Below are 10,940 nucleotides of genomic sequence, written 5' to 3' on the forward strand. Positions count from 1 at the left end.
ACAATAGAGTATACGAGGCAGCTGACAATGATGAGAGTTACGATGTAGTTTATCTTGATTTTAGTAAGGCCTTCGATAAGGTACCTCACCAGAGACTGTTAAATACAGTCAGGGCTCATGGAATAGGAGTAAAGGTTTATGATTGGATTAAGGCGTGGATTTGCGACAGGAAACAGAGGGTTACCATTAAGGGAGCAAATCAGTGCGTTGTTAAGGTCTTTATAGTCACTTCACACCAAACTAACCAAAAAGATCCCCCCCCCCCCCCACACACACACACTGTTATCTTAGGGGAAGGGGGAGGGTGGGGGCCTCTAGGCTAAACCAGCGCAAGATGATTATAGGGAGAAAAAAGCTCCGAAGTGTGCGAAGCCGTCGTCATGACCACTATATACAGGAAGGTGCACAGGGATATATGCAGACCACAGGAGGCCAGTCGGCGTACACACGGCACCTCCTGAGAATGGTTGATTCACCGAACTCCCTTCCCAGCCATAAATGTGTCTAACCTCTACTGAAATGTTTCAATGGTGTCTGCCCATTTTGTTCCATTCCCCGACCACCTGTTCGTGAAATAATTCTTTGCCATTTCCTCCTCATTCATTTAATCTGTATCCGTTGTTGTTTGTTCTTTTCTCTGTATTTTTTTTATATACGTGTTTCATCAGGAACTCCCTTGCCAATCCCTTTAACCTATTCAGAAACCTCATTTGCATCTCCTCGAAGTCTACGCCTTCCTAAGAACAAGACAGAACAGAGCACAGTACACCTCGGAGACGGAGCAATGCAAACTAGAGGTGGTGGTGGTGGCTTAGGCATTCAAGGATGGTCTATACTCGTTCTTTCCTCATAGTTACTGAAAATCCATCCGACCTAACAACAAGACACAACATAACACAGTACACCTTGGGGACAGAGTAATGGAAAAAGAGAGGTGGTGGTGGTGGCTTAGGCATTCAAGGATGGTCTATACTCGTTCTTTCCTCATAGTTACTCAAAATCCATCCGACCTAACAACAAGACACAACATAACACAGTACCTACACCTTGGGGACAGAGTACTGGAAAAAGAGAGGTGGTGGGAGTGGGGGTTTCGGTATTCAAGGATGGACTGTACTCGTTCTTTCCTCATCGTTACTCAAAATTATTCAGCCTTACCACTGACAACAAGACCGATCGTAATAGAACATAACAGTAATGGAGAAATGGATGAGTGCGGAGTAATGAAAAAAAGAGGAGATGGGAATGGTGCCTTAAGTTTCCAAGGATGGGCTATATTCGCCTATACCCAAACTCAACCTAACCACCGACAAGACGGGACATAACATACGTTTTTGCGGCAGGTGGAGGAATGGATGAGGGCAAACTACTGTAGAAAGAAGAGGAGGTAAGGCTGGGCTAGGTATTCAAGGGGGGGCTGTATACTCGGCTATATTCAAACACAACCTAACCACCGACAAGACGGGACATAACATACACTTTCGAGGCAGATGGAGGAATGGATGAAGGCAAACTACTGTAGAAAGAAGAGGAGGTAAGGCTGGGCTAGGTATTCAAGGGGGGGCTGTACTCGGCTATACCCAAACTCAAACTAACCAGCGACAAGACGGGACATAACATACACTTTTGAGGCAGATGGAGAAATGAATGACGCAAACTAATGTAGAAAGAAGAGGAGGTAAGGCTGGGCTAGGTATTCAAGGGGGGCCTGTACTCGTTGCCTAACTTTAGTTATTCAAATCCCTTCAACTTTACCACGGACAAAAAGAAGGAGAATATACACTTTGTAGGCGGGTGGAAAAAGAGGACAGGGTGGACTGGGTATTCGGAGCCGGTCTGTGCTCGTTGGTCTGTACTCAAAGCCTTATTAAACCTTACCTTAAACATTACTATTGACAACAAGAGTGATCATAACAGTACTCTTTTGAGGCAGAAGAACCTAATGGAAAACAGAGGCGAGGGTGGACTAGGTATTCTGGGCTGGTATGTCTTACTCGTTGCCTACTCTTAGTTACTCAAAACATTTAACCTTACAATAAGAAGGAACATATAACAACCTTTTGAGGCGGGAGGAAAAGTAAAGGACGTAAGGATGCTGGACTCGGGGATCAGGGTATGTTCTGTACTGCTCGTTGTCGCTTTAGAGTTATACAAAATCACTCAACCTAACATCTGACAAAAGAACATAACAGTGTATTTTCGAGGCAGATAAAAAAAAAACGATACGAACAGACTGACAAGGAAAAGATAAAGTGAGGATGGTGGTGGCTTAGGAATTCGTTTTCGCTTTATAGTTATTAAAATGCATTCAACCTTACTGGTGGATAGGGAAGGGGTTGGTAATGGGACTGGTGGATAGGGGAAGGATTGGTAATGGGACTGGTGGATAGGGGAAGGATTGGTAATGGGACTGGTGGATAGGGGAAGGGTTGGTAATGGGACTGGTGGAGAGGGAAAGGGTTGGTAATGGGACTGGTGGATAGGGAACGGGTTGGTAATGGGACTGGTGGATAGGGGAAGGATTGGTAATGGGACTGGTGGATAGGGGAAGGATTGGTAATGGGACTGGTGGATAGGAGAAGGGTTGGTAAAGGGACTGGTGGATAGGGGAAGGGTTGGTAATGGAACTGGTGGATAGGGGAAGGGTTGGTAAAGGGACTGGTGGATAGGGGAAGGGTTGGTAATGCGACTGGTGGATAGGGGAAGTATTGGTAATGGGACTTGTGGACAGGGGAAGGATTGGTAATGCGACTGGTGGATAGGGGAAGGGTTGGTAATGGAACTGGTGGATAGGGGAAGTATTGGTAATGGGACTTGTGGACAGGGGAAGGATTGGTAATGCGACTGGTGGATAGGGGAACGGTTGGTGATGGGACTGGTGGATAGGGGAAGGGTTGGTAATGGGACTGGTGGATAGGGGAAGGGTTGGTAATGGGACTGGTGGATAGGGGACGGGTTGGTAATGGGACTGGTGGATAGGGGACGGGTTGGTAATGGGACTGGTGGAGAGGGGAAGGGTTGGTAATGGGACTGGTGGATAGGGGAAGGATTGGTAAAGGGACTGGTGGAGAAGGGAAGGGTTGGTAATGGGACTGGTGGATAGGGGACGGGTTGGTAATGGGACTGTTGGATAGGGGAAGGGTTGGTAATGGGACTGGTGGAGAGGGAAAGGGTTGGTAATGGGACTGGTGGATAGGGGACGGATTGGTAATGGGACTGGTGGAGAGGGAAAGGGTTGGTAATGGGACTGGTGGATAGGGGAAGGGTTGGTAATGGGACTGGTGGAGAGGGAAAGGAATGGTAATGGGACTGGTGGATAGGGGACGGGTTGGTAATGGGACTGGTGGATAGGGGAAGGATTGGTAATGGGACTGGTGGATAGGGGAAGGATTGGTAATGGGACTGGTGGATAGGAGAAGGGTTGGTAAAGGGACTGGTGGATAGGGGAAGGGTTGGTAATGGAACTGGTGGATAGGGGAAGTATTGGTAATGGGACTTGTGGACAGGGGAAGGATTGGTAATGCGACTGGTGGATAGGGGAACGGTTGGTGATGGGACTGGTGGAGAGGGGAAGGGTTGGTAATGGGACTGGTGGATAGGGGAAGGGTTGGTAATCGGACTGGTGGATAGGGGAAGGGTTGGTAATGTGACTGGTGAGAGAGGGGAAGGGTTGGTAATGGGACTGGTGGAGAGGGGAAGGGTCGGTAATGGGACTGGTGGATAGGGGAAGGATTGGTAATATGACTGGTGGATAGGGGAAGGATTGGTAATGGGACTGGTGGAGAGGGGAATGGTTGGTAATGGGACTGGTGGAGAGGGAAAGGGTTGGTAATGGGACTGGTGGATAGGGGAAGGGTTGGTAATGGGACTGCTGAAGAGGGTAAGGGTTGGTAATGGGACTGGTGGATAGGGGAAGGATTGGTAATGGGACTGGTGGAGAAGGGAAGGGTTGGTAATGGGACTGGTGGATAGGGGACGGGTTGGTAATGGGACTGTTGGATAGGGGAAGGGTTGGTAATGGGACTGGTGGATAGGGGAAGGGTTGGTAATTGGACTGGTGGATAGGGGAAGGGTTGGTAATGGGACTGATAGAGAGGGGAAGTATTGGTAATGGGACTGGTGGATAGGGGACGGGTTGGTAATGGGACTGGTGGATAGGGGAAGGGTTGGTAATGGGACTGGTGGATAGGGGACGGGTTGGTAATGGGACTGGTGTATAGGGGAAGGGTTGGTAATGGGACTGGTGGATAGGGGAGGGATTGGTAATGGGACTGCTGGATAGGGGAAGGATTGGTAATGGGACTGGTGGAGAGGGGAAGGGTTGGTGATGGGACTGGTGAAGAGGGGAAGGGTTGGTAATGGGACTGGTGGATAGGGGAAGGATTGGCAATGGGACTGGTGGATAGGGGAAGGGTTGGTAATGGGACTGGTGGATAGGGGAAGGATTGGTAATATGACTGGTGGATAGGGGAAGGATTGGTAATGGAACTGGTGGATAGGGGAAAGATTGGTAATGGGACTGGTGGAGAGGGGAAGGGTTGGTAATGGGACTGGTGGATAGGGGAAGGGTTTTTAATGGGACTGCTGAAGAGGGTAAGGGTTGGTAATGGGACTGGTGGATAGGGGAAGGATTGGTAATGGGACTGGTGGAGAAGGGAAGGGTTGGTAATGGGACTGGTGGATAGGGGACGGGTTGGTAATGGGACTGTTGGATAGGGGAAGGGTTGGTAATGGGACTGATGGATAGGGGAAGGGTTGGTAATTGGACTGGTTAAGAGGGGAAGGGTTGGTAATGGGACTGATAGAGAGGGGAAGTATTGGTAATGGGACTGGTGGATAGGGGAAGGGTTGGTAATGGGACTGGTGGATAGGGGAAGGGTTGGTAATGGGACTGGTGGATAGGGACGGGTTGGTAATGGACTGGTGTATAGGGAAGGGTTGGTAATGGGACTGGTGGATAGGGGATTGGTAATGGGACTGTTGGTTAGGGGATGGTTTGGTAATGGGGCTGGTGGATAGGGGAAGGGTTGGTGATGGGACTGGTGAAGAGGGGAAGGGTTGGTAATGGGACTGGTGGATAGGGAAGGATTGGTAATGGGAGTGGTTGATAGGGGAAGGGTTGGTAATGGGTCTGGTGGAGAGGGGAAGGGTTGGTAATGGGACTGGTGGAGAGAGGAAGGTTGGTAATGGGACTGGTGGATAGGAGAAGGTTGGTAATGGGACTGGTGGATAGGGAAGGATTGGTAATAGACTGGTGGATAGGGGAAGGGTTAGTGATGAGGCTGGTGGAGGAAAAGGTTTGGTAATGGGACTGGTGGATAGGGGAAGGATTGGTAATGGGACTGGTGTATAGGGGAAGGGTTGGTAATGGGACTGGTTGAGAGGGGAAGAGTTGGTAATGGGACTGGTGGATAGGGAAGGCTGGTAATGGGACTGGTGGATAGGGAAGGATTGGTAATGGGACTGGTGGAGAGGGAAGGGTTGGTAATGGGACTGGCGGAGAGGGGAAGGATTGGTAATGGGACTGGTGGAAAGGGAAGGGTTGGTAAGGGGCCTGGGGATAGGGGATGGACTGGTAATGGACTGGTGGATAGGAAAAGGATTGGTAATCGGAGTGGTGGATAGGGGAAGGATTGGTAATGGGACTGGTGGAGAGGGGAAGAGTTGGTAATGGGACTGGTGGATAGGGGAAGGATTGGTAATGGGACTGGTGGAGAGGGGTAGGGGTGGTAATGGGACTGGTGGAGAGGGAAGGGTTGGTAATGGACTGGTGGATAGGGAAGGATTGGTAAAGGGACTGGTGGAGAAGGGAAGGGTTGGTAATGGGACTGGTGGATAGGGGAAGGGTTGGTAATGGGACTGGTGGATAGGGGAAGGGTTGGTAATGGGACCGGTGGATAGATGAAGGGTTGGTAATTGGACTGGTGGATAGGGGACGGGTTGGTAATGGGACTGGTGGAGAGGGGAAGGGTTGGTAATGGGACTGGTGGATCGGGGACGGGTTGGTAATGGGACTGGTGGAGAGGGAAAGGGTTGGTAATGGGAGTGGTGGATAGTGGACGGGTTGGTAATGGGACAGGTGGATAAGGGAAGGGTTGGTAATGGGACTGGTGGATAGGGGAAGGATTGGTAATGGGACTGGTGGATAGGAGAAGGGTTGGTAAAAGGACTGGTGGATAGGGGAAGGGTTGGTAATGGAACTGGTGGATAGGGGAAGTATTGGTAATGGGACTTGTGGACAGGGGAAGGATTGGTAATGCGACTGGTGGATAGGGGAACGGTTGGTGATGGGACTGGTGGAGAGGGGAAGGGTTGGTAATGGGACTGGTGGATAGGGGAAGGGTTGGTAATCGGACTGGTGGAGAGGGGAAGGGTGGGTAATGTGACTGGTGAGAGAGGAAGGTTGGTAATGGACTGGTGGAGAGGGGAAGGGTCGGTAATGGGACTGGTGGATAGGGGAAGGATTGGTAATATGACTGGTGGATAGGGGAAGGATTGGTAATGGAACTGGTGGATAGGGGAAAGATTGGTAATGGGACTGGTGGAGAGGGAAAGGGTTGGTAATGGGACTGGTGGATAGGGGAAGGGTTTTTAATGGGACTGCTGAAGAGGGTAAGGGTTGGTAATGGGACTGGTGGATAGGGGAAGGATTGGTAATGGGACTGGTGGAGAAGGGAAGGGTTGGTAATGGGACTGGTGGATAGGGACGGGTAATGGGACTGTTGGATAGGGGAAGGTTGGTAATGGACTGATGGATAGGGAAGGGTTGGTAATGGACTGGTTAAGGGGAAGGGTTGGTAATGGGACTGATAGAGAGGGGAAGTATTGGTAATGGGACTGGTGGATAGGGGAAGGGTTGGTAATGGGACTGGTGGATAGGGGAAGGGTTGGTAATGGGACTGGTGGATAGGGGACGGTTGGTAATGGGACTGGTGTATAGGGAAGGGTTGATAATGGGACTGGTGGATAGGGAGGGATTGGTAATGGACTGCTGGATAGGGAAGGATTGGTAATGGGGCTGGTGGAGAGGGGAAGGGTTGGTGATGGGACTGGTGAAGAGGGGAAGGGTTGGTAATGGGACTGGTGGATAGGGGAAGGATTGGTAATGGGACTGGTGGATAGGGGAAGGGTTGGTAATGGGACTGGTGGAGAGTGGAAGGGTTGGTAATGCGACTGGTGGAAAGCGGATGGGTTGGTAATGGGACTGGTGGATAGGTGAAGGGTTGGTAATGGGACTGGTGGATAGGGGAAGGATTGGTAATAGGACTGGTGGATAGGGGAAGGGTTAGTGATGAGGCTGGTGGAGAGGAAAAGGGTTGGTAATGGGACTGGTGGATAGGGGAAGGATTGGTAATGGGACTGGTGGATAGGGAAGGGTTGGTAATGGGACTACAGGAGGGAAGAGTTGGTAATGGGACTGGTGGATAGGGAAGGGTTGGTAATGGACTGGTGGATAGGGAAGGATTGGTAATGGGACTGGTGGAGAGGAAGGGTTGGTAATGGACTGGCGGAGAGGGGAAGGATTGGTAATGGGACTGGTGGAAAGGGGAAGGGTTGGTAAGGGGCCTGGGGAATAGGGGAAGGACTGGTAATGGGACTGGTGGATAGGAAAAGGATTGGTAATCGGAGTGGGGGATCGGGGAAGGATTGGTAATGGGACTGGTGGAGAGGGGAAGAGTTGGAAATGGGACTTGTGGATATGGGAAGGGATTGTTAATGGACTGGTGGAGAGGGGCAGGTTTGGGAATGGGACTGGTGGAGAGGGGAAGGGTTGGTAATGGGACTGGTGGATAGGAGAAGGATTGGTAATGGGACTGGTGGATAGGGGAAGGGTTGGAAATGGGACTGGTGGAGAGGGGAAGGGTTGCTAACGGGACTGGTGGATAGGGGAAGGGTTGGTAATGGGACTGGTGGAGAGGGGAAGGGTTGGTAATGGGACTGGTGGATAGGGAAGGATTGGTAATGGACTGGTGGATAGGGAAGGATTGGTAATGGGACTGGTGGATAGGGAAGGGTTGGTAATGGGACTGGGGAAAGGGTTGGTAATGGGACTGGTGGGTAGGGGAAGGATTGGTAATGGGACTGGAGGAGAGGGGAAGGGTTGGTAATGGGACTGGTGGATTGGGGAAGTATTGGTAATGGGACTGGTAGAGAGGGGAAGGGTTGGTAATGGGACTGGTGGATAGGGGAAGGATTGGTAATGGGACTGGTGGATAGGGGAAGATTGGTAATGGGACTGGTGGAGAGGGGAAGGATTGGTAATGGGACTAGTGTAGAGGGGAAGGGTTGGTAATGGGACTGGTAGAGAGGGGAAGGATTGGTAATGGGACTGATGGATAGGGGAAGGATTGGTAATAGGACAAAGGAACACAAAGGAACACAAAGGAAGAACAAACAACAGCAGACCTACTGGTCTTTACGAGGCTGTTTGTGACAAGCTACACAAACTATCTAATCAAAGGTGGAAGATGAAAGACAGCAAAGGCGAAGGCTCCTCCCCACCATCCCTCCAGCCAAAGCTAGCAGGAAAGGAAAAAGAACCATACAGCATGGAAAAACTGCATGGAAATTATGTAGGAAAGAGGAAAGAACTACCATTACTGCTACCACTAACCGGGCGATAAAAGCGGACAAGGACACCAGTATTCGAAAGAACTTAACGTTATTACGACAATGAGTAATATCTTAGTTGCTGGTTGGATTCAAAATACTTGTCTAATCTATTCTTGAAGGCCGTAACTGTTGTACTATCAACGACATCACAGGGTAGAGAGTTCCAAACATTAACAACTCGATTGAAGAAGAAGTGTTTAGCTTCGTGCGACGAGAATCTTTTACCACTTATCTTCAAATTGTGATTTCTTCTTGTTCTATTTGATCGATCCATTGCAAAGTAATCTTCCGCATTAATATCACTGAATCCTTTAAGCATTTTAAACACTTCTATTAGATCGCCTCGCATTCTTCGTTTTGATAGGCTGAATAAATTTACTTCTTTAAGCCAAGTTGTCGCAGAGATTCTCTCAAGTTACCGACTTCTCCCTAGGCTACCACCACCCCATACGAACACAAAGCACCCACCACACAACAGCACAGCCCACAGCCTATTCAAGCTGTCTTCTCGCAACCAACCTCCGGGTGCAAAGAAGGTACAACTTGCTGGACGTGCCCCAGCCGCCTCTCCCACCCTCGCGGCCACGCGTTGCTTCCCGCCTGTCCGTTGGTCTTACTGTGGCCTTCGAGGGGTTGTCGCTGTCCTGCTCTCACCGCAGGGGTTTTCACAGATATCGACGATGTCACACGCCCTTCTGACACCCCTGGGCTCCTTTGAAGGGAAGAGGGGCTCACACGCCCCCACTCTCCCTCTCTCTCACTCCATCCACGGCCCCTGGCCTGGCCAAGGCACATGCAAAGCTGCACGCCTTTCTTCTCCCTCGCCGGTCACCGCGAGGCTCCTCAAAGACATCGGTGATGTCATACGCCTACCCCCGTGGGAAAACTTTGAACCAAGGGACAAAATTTTCGTAACTTGTCCAATCTCGGTCCCTTCTATACATACTGCCAGATTAAAGGGAGTACTGGCTCTGTTACCTCCGGCAGCACCTCGTTTCCCCGGCTGAGATTGCTCATCCGAGACACTGCCCATGCCTTTAGAGCTGCCCCCTCTCTCAGGCGTACCTCCTCACACCGGCTGCTTTACACCATCCCGGTCTTTGGTCACGCCGAGGGCCCGGACTAGAGTGGCGCTGCCAGCAATGCTACCAACCGTGCCCATGCCTCTAACCTTAGGCGGCTTCCCCGGGACATTACTCAAGGAATCCGCCTCGCCACCTCCTTCATCCTCGTGACCACCCACTACCGGGTTAAATGAGTGGCTGTCATAAAACCCATGAACATATATATGGTTGCTCAAACATCCCAGGTTAACTCTATTTACATGGGGAAAAATACCATTACACTTATAGCACACTTTGGGCCATTACATTTATGTGTATTTTTGTGTTAACCTCGATCGTGTCTGGCCTTTGTGTTCGTGCTGTCCTCACCTTGTGTATTAATATCTTTACAAGTGTTCAGTTTCTTTTCGTTTAGGACGGCATGATTCAGTAGATTGCTTCCGTGTTAGTTTTTGTTTTGTTAGATATTTTTCTTGTTCCTTGGGCTCGTGCCTTTGCCCACGTGGCCGTTAACGTGGCGTTCTCCACAGTCTATGTTATCCGTTTTGTGTTTTTAATGAGAGTGGAAATCTCAGGTAATCTTGGGTTTTTGTAAATATTGTAAATTAAGATTTCAGTAAATATATAATCTTTTTGTAATAACCGAGTTTCTGTTCAACCATCCTTTTATCTTAAATTATTCCTTTTTTTTTGTTCGGCTCGGGGGGACAGAGCCTGATATATATATATATATATATATATATATATATATATATATATATCTATATATATATATATATATATATATATATATATATATATATATATATATATATAATTTTACTCTTACTTTATTATCACATTACCTGTACACACACACACACACGCACACACACACAGACACACACAACCGCTGTGCAGTTTTTTTCTCACAACATATGTGGCATGTTTTTGCAGTAGATCACACTGATGGCTTCCCCCACTCTGCCCTTCCTCTGTTATCCGGCTCCGCGATCACTTCCAGCTCCGTCCCTCTCGTGCAGTCCCTCAACCTGGTATAGTTGTCTTCCGTGTCTATGTTCTGTTGTAATTCCCTCTCATCCCCTCTTACTGGTAACCATCGTTTCTGTCTTCTTTTCATTTACTCTCAGGCCTCCGTTCTCCAAGCACTGCCGCCACTCTGATATTCTTCGTTGCAGGTCTTCCTCCGAGTGTGTCAATATCGCCAGGTCATCAGCATATAGTAGCTCCTAGGTGTCTCCTCTTGCAGCCGCCTCCGCCACC

General features: G+C 49.5%; 1 long non-coding RNA gene across 1 annotated transcript; it reads right to left on the reverse strand.

Moving 5' to 3' along the window:
• Positions 1–260: 260 nt before the first annotated feature.
• LOC127002793 (uncharacterized) lies at positions 261–2,639 on the reverse strand. Its single transcript, XR_007756548.1, has 3 exons — positions 1,447–2,639; positions 1,047–1,299; positions 261–905 (listed from the first exon to the last, which is right to left on the reverse strand). It is a non-coding gene; the product is annotated as an uncharacterized LOC127002793 (long non-coding RNA).
• Between the last annotated feature and the right edge of the window lie 8,301 nt (positions 2,640–10,940).

The sequence above is a fragment of the Eriocheir sinensis genome, chromosome 24 (assembly GCF_024679095.1).
Source record: "Eriocheir sinensis breed Jianghai 21 chromosome 24, ASM2467909v1, whole genome shotgun sequence".
NCBI classification, from domain to species: Eukaryota; Metazoa; Arthropoda; class Malacostraca; order Decapoda; family Varunidae; genus Eriocheir; species Eriocheir sinensis.